Source organism: Pelobates fuscus, chromosome 1, assembly GCF_036172605.1.
Source record: "Pelobates fuscus isolate aPelFus1 chromosome 1, aPelFus1.pri, whole genome shotgun sequence".
NCBI lineage: Eukaryota > Metazoa > Chordata > Amphibia > Anura > Pelobatidae > Pelobates > Pelobates fuscus.
Genome location: NC_086317.1, coordinates 30,825,970 through 30,840,883, shown reverse-complemented (window position 1 = coordinate 30,840,883; position 14,914 = coordinate 30,825,970). Strand labels below are relative to the sequence as shown.

At 40.1% G+C, this 14,914-nt stretch overlaps 1 protein-coding gene across 1 annotated transcript in view; it reads right to left on the bottom strand.

Moving 5' to 3' along the window:
* Nucleotides 1–14,633, bottom strand: part of ERG (ETS transcription factor ERG) — a 214,836-nt gene extending 200,203 nt beyond the window's left edge. The window contains exon 1 of the mRNA XM_063447272.1: nt 14,424–14,633. The gene's annotated coding sequence lies outside the window, so the exon portion shown is untranslated. The remainder of the gene's footprint in view (nt 1–14,423) is intronic.
* Between the last annotated feature and the right edge of the window lie 281 nt (nt 14,634–14,914).

Sequence of the window (14,914 nt, the reverse complement as noted above, 5' to 3'; positions counted from 1 at the left end):
TCTACAGGAAAAATTCAATTTTCTGTTTTTTTGTTATTGTTTTTTTCTCCCCATAGATCTTCTCTGGTATGGTGCAACAAACACGCATTATCGCCAGATGACTTAAAGAGACACACTATGCAGCATTAGCACACAGTGTTATGGTGTCACGAGTCCAATAGCATCATCCCACTATTAATACGCAAACTGTTTTAGAATGGTTTGATGTTTACATGGGTTCCCCGAGGCACCCACATGCTCCTCTTCATAGATACTGTTATACCACAAGTTCCCTTACCACAATAACAATATTGATTCCTTAGTCCATGTTTTGATTGACCAAACTGATATTTGTAAAATGGAATGGTGACTTTTGCTTTAGTAACATCTGTGAAGGCGGGTTGGACCACAGGTACCTTTGGAACCCTGGTAAGTGTCAAATCATTCAAAAATGGGTTAAATCGTAACAATGAGATGGTTATAGGGGACTTCTGGCACCATAACTTCTACAAAATGCTGTATTGGTTTTTATGTTTACGGCCCCCCTTTGAGTTTTCAATCTATAACCAGCACAAAAATGTACAGTCTCTTAAAATACACTGCTCAACACAAACGGATGTATGCTAATATATTACAATGTGACAGCATAACAGAATTACGAGTAGTTGAACGTGAATTGTATAGAGAAATTACATTAACTTTTTAAGCCCCCATGGGGGGTTATCGAAGACGGGTAGTGATGTCCCGAACTATTCGCTGGCGAATAGTTCCTGGCGAACATAGCATGTTCGCGTTCGCCACCGCGGGCGAACACATGCGATGTTCGGTCCGCCCCCTATTCGTCATCATTGAGTAAACTTTGACCCTGTACCTCACAGTCAGCAGACACATTACAGCCAATCAGCAGCAGACCCTCCCTAGCAGACCCTCCCACCTACTGGACAGCATCCATTTTAGATTCATTCGGAAGCTGCAATCATTTTATCTTTTTTTTTCTTTTTTTTTTTTCTTCTAATGCAAAACATTGGTATATAGGGGAATATTCACTAAATGCAAAACATTGTTATATTCCCCTATATAACAATGTTTGACATTTAGTGAATATTCCCCAATATTCACTAAATGCAAAACATTGTTACATAGGGGAATATGGCTCCCACCCCACCATGAGCAGTGGGTGGGGGCCCTAAAAAACAATAAGGGGGGACCTACTGTCCTCCCCCCTGGCCTCCACCCCTGAGCGGTGTGTGGGGGCCCTAAAAAAAACAATAAGGGGGGACCTACTGTCCTCCCCCCTGGCCTCCACCCCTGCGCGGTGAGTGGGAGACATAAATCACAATGGGGGGACCTACTGTCCTCTCCCCCGCCCCCACCCCTGCGCGGTGGGTGGGGCCATAAATCACAATGAGGGGGACCTACTGTCCCCCCCCGGCCCCCACCTCTGAGCGGTGGATGGGGGCCCTAAAAAAAACAATAAGGGGGGACCTACTGTCCCCCTCGGCCCCCACCTTTGAGCGGTGGTTGGGGGCCCTAAATACTAATAGAGGGGGACCTAATGTCCTCCCCCCTGGCCCCCACCCCTGAGCGGCGGGTGGGGGCCCTATATACAAATGGGAGGGACCCTAGTCACCCTCTCCCCCCCAAAAAAAATATTCCCCTACCTACCCCCATCACCCTAAAAATAATGAGGGGGGGACCTTTAACTAAAAAAAATTAGAAAAAAAAACTTACCATTCAATGTTTTCTTTCTTCTAAAATCTTCTTTTTTCAGCCCCAAAAAAGGGCAAATAAAAAACCATAATAACCGACGCAATTAAAAAAAAAAAGAGCGCAAAAAAATAATCCATCTTCACCCATGGAGGCCTCTGCGCAGACTGAGCTCTGCAGGGCGGGGGAAGGCTTATAAAGCCTTGCCACGCCCTGCAATTAGGCTAAGAACACTCTGATTGGCTGGTTTAAGCCAATCAGAGTGCTCTTTGTCATTTTACACAGTGTGGGAAAATTCCAAAGAACTTTCCCACGCTGTGTAAAATGACACAGAGCACTATGATTGGTTGGCTTGAAATCCATCCAATCACAGTGCTCTGTGTCATTTTAGAAAAAAACAACGTTTTGCCCGCACAGGGGTGGGGGCCGGAGAGGGGGAGGACAGTAGGTCCCCCCCTCATTATCTTTATGGCCCCACCCACCGCCCAGGGGTGGGGGCCGGGGGGGAGGACAGTAGTTTCCCCCCTCATTATCATTATAGCCCCCACCCGCCGCCCAGGGGTGGGGGCAGGAGAGCGGGAGGACTGTAGGTCCCCCCCTCATTATCTTTATGGCCCCCACCCGCCGCCCAGGGGTGGGGGCCGGGGGAGAAGGACAGTAGGTCCCCCCTCATTATCATTATGGCCCCCACCCGCCATCCAGGGGTGGGGGCCGGAGAGGGGGAGGACAGTAGGTCCCCTCCTCATTATCTTTATTGCCCCCACCCGCCGCCCAGGGATGGGGGCCGGGGGGAGGATAGTAGGTCCCCCCCCCTCATTATCTTTATGGACCCCATCCGCCGCACAGGGGTGGGGGCCAGGGGGGAGGACAGTAGGCCCCCCCCCTCATTATCTTTATAGCCCCCACCCGCCGCCCAGGGGTGGGGGCCGGGGGGGAAGGAGAGTAGGTCCCCCCCCCTTCAATCACTATTGTGGCCAGAAAGAGTCCCTGTGGGCTTTAAAATTCGCCTGCCTATTGAAGTCTATGGCGGTTCGCCCGGTTCACGAACATTTGCGGAAATTTCGCATTCGCGGTTCGCGAACCGAAAATTTTATGTTCGTGACATCACTAAAGACGGGACTATAAAGCCAATTCTTCACTCCCAAATGGAAACCGCAATGCACGTTAATGGTTATTTTTCGACTGGTTTGCCAAACTGGCACACAACAACCTTCACTGAAAATCCGCACTAACCACCAAATAAAACAAAGTGACCTAAAACGTAAATGTAACAATATCCAGTATTTACCTTTGCATAGCTGCGGCACGTACTAGCAATAAGTCACAAACACTGAAATCATGTAAAAGAAGAAAAAAAAAAGTGGTCAAAAGCTATAAACAGCAAAGATGATGTGATTTGTTTTGTTATAATAAATTCTAATGTTTTTGATACTGTGCAATCTGAGCAAATATTTATTTTTATTCCTTAGCGCACAGACAGTTACTTCTTCTCAGTAAGGGATCAGCCTAATATTTATCAGTGTGCTTGCCAAGAAATTACAAATTCTGCGGACTCATTATTCCACAGGCAGACTTAGTAAAGTCTCACCCACAAACACTTCCTGTGTCGCATTGCATCACGGGAGACATAGTACGCACAAACCAGCAGATGCACATGGGTCTTACTGTAACTATTCCAAATATCTGCAATGTTTAGAGTTGGCTTAGTATTGTCTGAAAGGCGAATTAGCATATATATCATTGTGTGCTATTTTTCGCAAATCTATTCCCTGCAGACAATAAATTTGGATTTGTTTTGTATGAATTCCCATTTCAGCAATAGCAGGGATCTGCATCTCTATTTTTGAATTAACACTCCTAAGCCATTACAACTTCAGCTCAAGAAGAATAATATGGGAGCAGCTGTATCGGACACATGTTAATATATCGTCAACTTATGCAGGCTACCCTCATAACAACTTCTATGAGCTGAAGTTGATATGGTGGTGGGAGTGTCCTTTTATTTCTTTGCCCCCCCCCCCCCCATCCACATATATTTATGGCGTAGAATAACAAAATATAAGTTAAAATCATTATTTTTCCCTCAGGTGCCAGTCTTTATATACACACATATTTAAACACATAAACACGTATATAAACGCGCATTTAAAAAAAAAAAAAAACACCATGACCACTTGAGCTCATTGTAGTGTTTTAATATTTTTTTCTGTCTGTCTGTCTGCCTGTCTATCTGTCTGTCTACCGCTCCGTCTGTCTATCTCATCAGTAATGTCATTCAGGTATTTCTGTCTGTCTGTCTGACTGTCTATCTGTCTATCTGTCTGTCTACCTCTCTGTCTGTCTATCTCACTAGTAATGTCATTCAGGTATTTCTGTCTGTCTGTCTGACTGTCTGTCTGTCTATCTGTCTGTCTACCCCTCCGTCTGTCTATCTCACTAGTAATGTAATTCAGGTATTTCTGTCTGTCTGTCTATCTGTCTGTCTACCCCTCCATCTGTCTATCTCACTAGTAATGTCATTCAGGTATTTCTGTCTGTCTGTCTATATGTCTGTCTACCTCGCCATCTGTCTATCTCACTAGTAATATCATTCAGGTATTTCTGTCTGTCTATCTACCTCTCCGTCTGTCTATCTCACTAGTAATATCATTCAGGTATTTATGTCTGTCTGTCTGTCTATCTGTCTGTCTACCTCTCCGTCTGTCTATCTCACTAGTAATGTCATTCAGGTATTTCTGTCTGTCTACCTCTCCGTCTGTCTATCTCACTAGTAATATCATTCAGGTATTTCTGCCTGTCTGTCTATCTGTCTGTCTACCTCTCCGTCTGTCTATCTCACTAGTAATGTCATTCAGGTATTTCTGTCTGTCTGTCTACCTCTCCGTCTGTCTATCTCCCTAGTAATGTCATTCAGGTATTTCTGTCTGTCTGTCTATCTGTCTGTCTACCTCTCCGTCTGTCTATCTCATTTGTAATATCATTCAGAAATTTCTGCCTGTCTGTCTATCTGTCTATCTACCTCTCCGTCTGTCTATCTCACTAGTAATATCATTCAGGTATTTCTGCCTGTCTGTCTATCTGTCTGTCTACCTCTCCGTCTGTCTATCTCATTTGTAATATCATTCAGAAATTTCTGCCTGTCTGTCTATCTGTCTATCTACCTCTCCGTCTGTCTATCTCACTAGTAATATCATTCAGGTATTTCTGCCTGTCTGTCTATCTGTCTGTCTACCTCTCCGTCTGTCTATCTCACTAGTAATATCATTCAGGTATTTCTGTCTGTCTGTCTATCTGTCTGTCTACCTCTCCGTCTGTCTATCTCACTAGTAATGTCATTCAGTTTTTTTTATGATGCATATGAATAATTTCTTGCCTTACGTATAATGTTTCATCATATCTCTAAGTAACAGGAAGTGAGCACAATATTTGGAATCTAAGATTTCCAAGCAGTGGGAATAACAGAATTTCTATATAATGTCCTGTCAGAGCAGCTTTAGACTCTCATATACTGAGCATCTGCATCATTGAAAGCAGGGGGTGTAATACTGCAACCCAGGTGTTATTTAACTATAACTGTCAGAGAATTAAGGGGAATGGAGTCCAGCTACAGCTGAAGGGTCAACATTTGACACAATGAAAAGCATTATATTTTTATTTTTATTACTATTCTTGTTTATGAAGTGACAGCAGATAAATATGAACAATCTATGTGTGTATGTAGGTTCTGTTTAATAAATGGGGTGAGACAGTGTACCTGTATGTGGTGATTAGCAATGCATGTAAAGGGATACTGTTAACGTAGAGACTATATATTGCACTTATCGAGAGAAACTAAAAGTGATAGTAATCAGCTGTCTGCATTCCACATTTATGACATCATTTATGGTCTACTTCAGTGCAGGAAAATAAATGAGTGTAATATGCCAAAAGTGGGGGATGCGCCCAAACAGCTATCAAACTGAAATCCTGTTATTTATTCTTAATCTGTATGTTTATTTGTTTGCAGTTCTGACATTGGGTACACAAACTGAATATGGCTCGCCTGTGGTATCGGCCGTCTGGGAGGAAGTGACAGACGATCACTTCCTCCCGGCTATAGAGAGCGCCGCGTGGGAGGGAGGAGTCGGTTGCAGCACAGGCAAGCAAGCCACTCTCCTGGACACAAGAGGTATGCGAACAGGAGGGTGGCTGCAAATGTAAAAATTAAAACATGTATGTGTGTGTCTATGTATGTCAGATTGTGTGGGTGTGTATCTGTTTGTCAGTGTGTGCATCTAAGTGTGTGTGTCAGTGTATGTGTCTGAGTGTATGTACCACTGTGTGTGTATCTGTGTCAGTGTGTATCTGAGTGTGCGTGTTTATGTTCACGTGTATGTATCTGTGTGTATGTGTCAGTGTGTGTATCTGTGTGTATGAATGTGTGTATCTGAATTTTCATGTGCAAGTGTTTGTATGTGCCAGTCTGTGTATCTGTGTGTCAAAGTATGTATATATGCCAGTGTGTGTGTGTGTGTGTGTGTGTGTATGTGTCAATGTGTGTATATGCCAGTGAGTGTGTATTTGTCAATGTGTGTATATGCCAGTGTTGGTGTGTATGTGTCAGTGTGTGTATCTGTGTGTCAAGGTTTTGTGTATGGGTCAAGGTGTGTGCAGGTGTCTAGGTGTGTGCCGGTGTCGAGATGTGTGCATGTGTCAGTGGGTTAATTGAATGTGCAAATAGTTGCAATATGTTGTTAAATAAATAGTTGTGTTCTGTTATAATAAAATGTAATGTTCATTTTTGGTGTGTGTGTGTGTTGGGGGCGCAGTAGCTGGTGAAGCTACCGCCCTGAAATGAGTTTTTACATGTTGGGATGTCTGCGTTAGGAATATAGATTTGTATTTCTAACGTTATGGTGTTCCTTTAGATGTGAAAATGCAATTAACAGTGATATGAGATAAAATATTCCATATGATAACTAACACACTTTTCTATCAGAATACCTCAAAAGGTATTTATAGGGAATCCAGGGGGTCCTTTCACATCTCTTTTTGGGGTGCAGAGATAAGGGGAAAAGCAAAGAAGAGAAGACCTACCATGAGCCATTTGTAAATGGTTTCTTGCTATTCCCTCTACGCTCAGTTTGTGGGTGTATCTAAATAACCGTGCGTCCCCAGATTCCCAAGAAACAAGACACACAGACTGTGGAAGATCCAAGTTTACACAGATAAATAAAAACTCACCATTCAAAGACACAATTACCTTTCCAATGGTTTCTGAAAGGTTTGAAGTATCACTCCAAAGGTTGGGCAGGTAAGCTTACACTTTAAGGGCCATTAGAGTAATACTAAAACCTCCTGGTATTTAAATATTCATAGGGATCTCGCATAGTGCGCCGAAATGTGAAATTAATTAGCACCTGATTTATGTTACTAAACGTGTAAAATCTCACAAACAACCCGAGAACACATCACACCCTGAATTTCACCCCTGAAACTATTGAGATTAGCGAATAAATTGAGATGGGGTTGTTTCAACCCAACTTTGGTTTCGTTTCAATCTGCTTGTTGTAATCATTTTAGCAATATGCCAGTTTCTCTAAAATGGCTCTCGCTATCGTTAGCGATTACGAGCAATTTCCATGTTACAAAACTTAATTTTCAATAACAGCAGCTGGTGAAAGTTTACATTTTCCCTATAAAGATTAATAGCAGGCACTAAATACCACGTAACACCTGGTTTCCATCCATTCTAAATGGTGAAAATAATCACCTGTAACTATCTAACAAACAATTACACCTCCATCAGCTAGAGGTAAAGACAAGGTGCATAAAACAGGTTGCCAACTGCAAGCTCTCAGTACATCTTATATTAAAAAATTAAATATTTAACTATTTTTAAAGGTAAACTCCAAGCCCTAATGCAGCTTTAAAGGCATTTGATAGATTTCTTCCTCATTTATATATTTTTTGGAATGCTGCACCATAAGCCAGCCCCCATAGTCACACCCCCTCATGCCAGAAATGCTTCCTTATCAAATGTGTGCACACAGTCTCAGCCCCAACAGCACTAAATAAGCTGTTTTTAATTCACAGCCTGGTTGCAGAAGGTAAGAGACAGTCCCTGGGTGTCCTCTCCTTCTAATATAGGTTGTTTTGCTGATCAAATCATTCAGTGCTGTCAGTGACTGCGTTGTGTACATACATTTGATAAGGAAGTATTCTGTGTGGAGTAAGGGGGTGTGGCTAAAGAGGCAGGCTTATGGTGCAGCATTGTGCAAAAACATTTATTTATTGTATGCAAAAGCTATAAAGAGTTAAGCATGCAAAAATAAAGCATATTACTGAGGCCAAAACCTATCAAATGCATTATAGTTGTACTGGTGCCGGGAATGTCCCTTTAATTGCTGAAGTCTATCTGTAAGCATGGTGTATACAGTTTTGAACAAATAATCGGAAAATTAGGTAAGTCTTGTATGTGGAAGCACTAAAGGTAGTTTGCTGAGATAATTGCAGGTGAAGTGCACTGAATGTGCTGAGTAGACCTTTTATAAGGTCCCAGTGGCCACTTTGACATTGAGTGGTGGTTGGTATCAATATAAGCGGCAATGAGTAGCCTGAAGATAATGAATGAAAAGGTGTATTAATTATAAACCTCCTGTGCGGGGGGGAGGGGGAGGAGGAGGGGTAACCCCTAGTGAATTGAGGTCATTTTCTCTTCTTCGCTGTGTGTGTTTGGGAATTGGGATTTTTATTCGCAAAATATTAAAAGTTAGATTTTATGCCATAGACTTTGTCTGTAGGGGGTCATTGACGTAGCTTTCCCCCTCCACATCTTGGCTCTATTGGCTCTGCTCTGTTTTTGAGTAGCCTGTAGATGTTAAATGTTTTGACCATAGCAGCTTGCCAATATTTTTTTGCCACACACATCTACTCTGTAATTGTATTTATAATGCTCAGTGAATTATTTTTTTAACAACAAGCATTGGAAAGTCCAGTCACTTTATGACCTTTTACAATGCAACATTTCACTTTTGCTCTGAATTAGCGCCTTTACTAACAATGTAAAAGATTAAATAATTCCTTTCTGTAATGGGATCTGGTTGTTTCTTATCACTGAATGACAATAACTTTCTTCTCTGCGATAAATTAACCCCATGGAACAAAACTCTTGTAACATTTTAAACCATTATGCGTGGCGTATGTACTTTTATACTTTTACTATTTGACAGATTCCATTTTGCCAGAGTAGCGACCTACTTTTTGGAAGTATGTACCAGCTTAGCACACAGTATCAGAATGATTTTGGTCTACCCTTCCTGGCAAAATTGCTACCGGTTGTAAAATTGCAAGATGGTTGTAAGTTCTTTAAGAACTGTCAGAGTTTTAGCACTTCAGATTTTTTGCGCCATACATTTTTCTCTAAACGTTAACGAGATGTCCTGTGTCTGATGATGACTATCTGTCAACCCCTCAAACCAGACAGCTCCTTCTAAATGATTGCTGGTGTTTCTGTGTTTTTGTAACACAAGGATCGTCCTACTTTGAACAATGTATTTTGCAGGATGTTATTTTTTCTCCTGGAGCCTGGAGTGGTGTTATCTAGCAATCTCTTCTTCATTCTTTACCAGCTATTCTCAACAATATTTTAAAACATAAATATATTATATTTTGTCGTATTTATTTCATAATGTAGTCTTGGTGTTAATTTATTTCTAACTGCTATAAAAAATGTTTTTCTTCAGGTCCGCAGTTTGACCAGGGATCATACAACAGTCGGGTTTCCATCCTGAAACTTAGCAGTGAGTTTAATGGTTCACAGGTGGAGGCCAATGGTAAGGTTATTGTATCCTCGTAAGGTCAATTTATTTCATCTGTGTAAACCGGGAGCTTCCACAGCACATGGGTTCAATACCTAGGCAAGCAATAGATTTTTCAGTTTCTCATTTTTCCTACAGAAATTACCATCATAAAACCACTGCCACCTTAAAACGATTGATTTTTAATTTCAGTGTGTTAGAATAGCTAAAAGAATGGAATTCAAATTATCATTTGTCATTCAATATATGAGAGAATCAATCTGAATCCATCTGCAAGACACTGTTGGCATTTTACTGACAAGACACATTAAGTTATCGTGAATAACAGACACAATTTTGACATATTAGCATCTTTAAAGTATAGCTCTAAGCACCATAACCACTATTGCTCATTGTAGTGTTTTAACATTTCCTTTTCTTTAGCAACCCTTCTGCCTGTCTCTCTATCCATCCATGCATCCATCCATCCATCCATCCATATGTCTCTCTGTCTTCTGTCTTTGTGTTTGTCTGCCCATCTGTATTTCTGCCTATTTATAAAGCTATAGAAACATTTTCATCAGAGGGGCATAACACTGCTCTATATTATCATTTTATATAAATGTTGTATCACTTTATATAAATACGGTAATGTGTGTTTTACTTTTAAACGTAGATTAAAAGGACATTCCAGGCATCAAAACAATTTTATCTAAATTAAGTTGTTTTGGTGGCTGGAAGGCCCCACGAGGCACTCTTGCCTCAAGGGATTAAATGGAAGCGCAGAGTGCCACCGGGCAGGGGCGCCGCTGATTGCTTGGGAGCGGTCAGCTGGCGCTCTCAGCCAATCAGTGACTCATCATTTGCTATACTTGCTTAAAAAAGTTATGATTTTTTGCAAGTCAGTTTTGTGAATGAGGAGTCACTGATTGGCTGAGAGCGTCAGCTGAGCGCTCTCAACCAATCATTGACAACTCTGCCTGGCGGCACTCTGTTCTTCCTAAATCTCAAAATCCCAGGGAAAAAGTGGAGGCCAGCGCTGGAGGCAACTTAGAGCTTAAACCGTCTGAGAACAGTTTAACCCACAGAGGTAAGAGTGCGTCCAGGGGCCCTGTGGCACCAAAACAACTTCATGCAGATGAAGTTGTTTTGGTGCATGGAGTGTTCCTTGAATACACATGGAAGATCAATCTGATCTATTTCAGTGTAAGTTTCTGAAGCCCTTTACAAACCCATGTAATAAATTTCAGCTTACAGTAAAGATAGTAGCACTACAAAACAAAACTGCTTTTAATGTCATGTTTAAAAGAAAATTATATATTTGCTGAAATAGTGCAGGCAATATTAAAGGATATATTGGTTAAGGGCATCTGGAACTGGTTATAGAGGTAGTAAATAATTTTAGAAATGACTGTTTTTTAAGAAACAAATTTACAACAGAGCTTTAAGAACTGAAATATTTGCTGAATATTACCTGACAGATGAATTTAGGGATGTAGAGATGAGAAATGGATATTAAATATAGTGAGAGCGGTGAAACGTGAGCTGGTGAAATGAGTTTAAAAAGGATTAGGCACTAGACAATGAAGACTGCTTTGGAACCTTTTCAGTATGGAGCAACTTATCATGGACCATAGGATATATTAGATGTGTAAATACTGTAGGGTATATGATCAGTGTAGACCCTCGCAGTGGAAATTTTCTGTATATATGCCGGACTAATAAACTTTAATTCAATATAAGGTCTTGAATATAAGACTTGTGCATTCAGTTTCAAATGAATGGCGATATGACCGACTTATCGTCAGAATTCCATAACTCCAAATCACCATATGGCTGAATCACAAAGCAAACAAGGAATTGACAAGCCTTTTCATTTGTTCTGGGATTCGGATTAACATTCTGTAGGGCGACAAAAATTATGACTGATGGTTAAAAAGATGATAGGATCAGCCACTAAGTATTTCTTTTACTCATAGATCAAGGGAGAAGAGACCAACAAAGGGGAAAAAAAAACAGTAAAAAAAATTAAATTCTAATTTATAAATTATAGATTTAAGAAATATATAAAAATCTTTTTTTTTTTTTACTGCACTTCTTTTTCCCCCTCAATTGGTTATTTCTTCTCACTTAATCTATAAACCAAATGGTGCAATAAAGCTCCTATCAGTTTACGTCAAAATATCTACACAATATTTAGAGTACCATTAAATTGGGTAATAGTAACAACCCTTGGATGTTGGGTTAAGGTAGCATCCCCATGACGTACTTGAAAACCAGAGTTATCTGAATGTACCTTTCCTGGTTAAATACTTTGTTATTATTATCATATGATACATATATTTTGTAGTGTACACTAATAGGCGCCTTTTTGAATTGTAAGAATAATTTTTCCTTTGAAATGATCGCATTGGACAAAATTTGCCAGAACTAAAAGCTGCAAGTATGAAACCAGAATCGCCCGAAACAAAAATGAAAAAAAAAATTGGGTGAAACAATCTAGACGACAAATTGTTCAAGAATCTACAAAACCTTGATAATCACTAAATTAAGGATCAATTACTTATTCTTGTTTAATCTTATTAATGTTTATTTTACAAAGAATTACAAATTAGTATCAGTCGTCGGTCCACCCCTCTTTATCAATTGTGGTTTAATATTACTGCAATAGTACAGCTGTATTTGACATAATTATACATGGTAATATTAATCTGGGAGTAACTTTTAGTGTGCATGGACACGATTACTTCATTTATAAAAAAAAAACACGAATGAAGACACACATAGCATTATAGAAGCCATACCCATGGCTTCTAGTACTTTGTACAAATAGCTCAATTGATTGGTTTTCATCAGCAAATCCGTTTATAGACAGTCTGCCTTGTTTCATACCTTTCAGTACATCTGAACCCACATTACAATAAGAATAAAAATAAAATAATACAACTAGCACAAACATAAAAGTCGCGAATGCCGCTATTTGCATTTAGCTTCTATTACCTGATGAAAAATAATTTTAAAAAATAGTATGCCTCGTGTTTTTCATGAATTAAGTAATTTCTTGCAGGTTTGCAATGGGTTACACAGCTTTCAGTACAAAGGTGATTATTTATCTCTAATTCCCATAAGTCTTTGATTTGCAGGGGCCTATGGGATACACACAAGGCAGCCATGAAAAATTCGGGAGGCAGGGTGGACGCGTACACTAGACGTGTTCTTAAACGGTAGTTCAAGTACTTTGCTATAGTAACCACTATCCAGTAACCTCATTCATGCAATTTAAAACGTCCAACTATGTATTAATAGACTATATCTCCCTTTCCCGTGTGTCTGGAAAAGCAAGGCAGTGTGATATGTACGCAGGAAATGCACAGGTAATAAATAGGCAATACAGCGCTAAGTTCATAAAAGCTTATTCATTTCAAATGCAAGTTCAAAGGCCTGGGTCAAGGTATAAAGAAGTCTTAGATTTAACAGCAAGAAAATTGAGGACAGAAGAATCTATAAAAAGCAGAGACACGTGTAAATCTAGACAGGGAATACACATTTGTAGAAAAAAAAAATCATAAAAACATTAACTTTGTTTAACAATTTATTCAGCAGAGCATCTGCATCAAGTTAAGTTTTCCGAACCCCTACAGTGAGGTTCTTGTTTAAGTCTGTCGATATACCAAAGCACAGATATAAAAGACAGCTGAATGTTTCTCCCTGGTGACTGATCCGCATGTTTTCTTAATAAACCAGCTCTGAATGTGACCTTCCTGTGTTGCTCCTTTGGCAAAAAAAAGTGCCCTATCTTCTTTCATTCACTTCTTGTGAGACTTAAGCTATCCCTAAAGGTGTGAAAAATACAGTACATGACAGCTACTTAATAAAACATGTCTGTCAGCTACACTGACCTGATGAAGGTTTGCTCAACTACAAACAGAGCCTTAATTCTGAGTTCTGCAGACGTTACAATGAAGCAGTAATCATTGCATTTTTGTGTTTCATTCTAATACGCTGGAAGGCTCTCTATGTGAGGTCATTTCCATTTCAAGCCAATAGCCACTGTCTTATAAATGACAAATTGGGCCATTCATGAAAATCACTACCATATTAACCTGTTAATGGCTGGACTGCTTAATTATCGAAATGAACGTTTTCTTGTAGAATCAAGAACTCAAAGGGTTAACAGCATTCCCACCTCCACCAGAAGACTTCAGTTAAGTTGTAAATACATTTCCAAGTCATGGTTCATATATTGTTCTTTCCTCTTTTTGTTATTTAGTCTGCTCACAGAACATGTTTAAAATACAAATAATGAAATATTATTCCTTCACCATGTGGATAAAACAACTATGAATCTTTAGCTAAACCTCACATGCTACTTCCTCTCTTACGAAAGTGCTCCGTTCAATCAAGGGACGAGCGGCTATCATCTGTCAAAGAAAAGTTATTGTGAAGTGTATTTCGCTGTATCGGACTCGGAGTCCCAAACACCATCTGGTTTCCCAGCAAAAGGCAGCAACGTGTAATATTAATCGTATCAAAAAGTAGCCGTCAGCTCTCCCAGAATTCCAAGATCAAGCTTAAAAACCACTGCAACTCTCCCATGTAACTCAATGTCAGTGACATTAAAAAGGAAAAGAAAAACGTTGCAGTCATCTTTCTTAATACCAAACACGAGAGACCAACAGTCCGTCTGCTACTATATTTTCCAACAAGAGCCACTTTTTTGTCGTTAATACATTCCTAACAACATGTGTTTTGAATAAAAGTTTGTTTTTTTTTCGTAAAAGTAGCAAGGGTACTAAAACTCTTCAAATCCAGTTTCCGTAAGAAAACCATTTGTATATTAAACGCATCCTTTTACATTTCAGCGAGCGTCTATGGTACAAAAAGTTGACAGGCAGAAGCAACCGACTGTCTGATCGCATAGCAACTTGGGAAAATAGCAAAAAAGTGTTAAACACTTACCGATTCAACAGAACAGAGTAGATGGTAGATCCGTGGATGGAGAGTTTGTAACTGCACTAGGAGAGGGAGGAGAGTGGATAACAGGAGGCTGGATTGGATGCTGCAGTGGTTGCAGGCAGCAACAGCAGCTTGTCTAGAAGTCTATGTGTAATTCCTTCGTGTGAGCGAGTGGGTAATGTTTTCAGTGGGAGCTCTGTGCCTGTGGATGGAGGGACGTACACTGACTCACAGGTATTGGCACTGCATTCCTCTTTAATGGGCCGCTTTCATTTCTCCAATCATGGCTCAGTGAAAACTGACTACAGTTCCCTCTACTTGCTACAACATCTAATCCCATGGAGACTCATACCATGGAGACTATATATAGAGAGAGAGAGAGAGAGAGACAGAGAGAGTTTTCTCAATCCTCCTTTAAGTCGTTCACATGGTTAAAAAGAAACTAAATGCTACTAAGAGCTTTGAATATTTCCAACATAAATTCACGGATGACT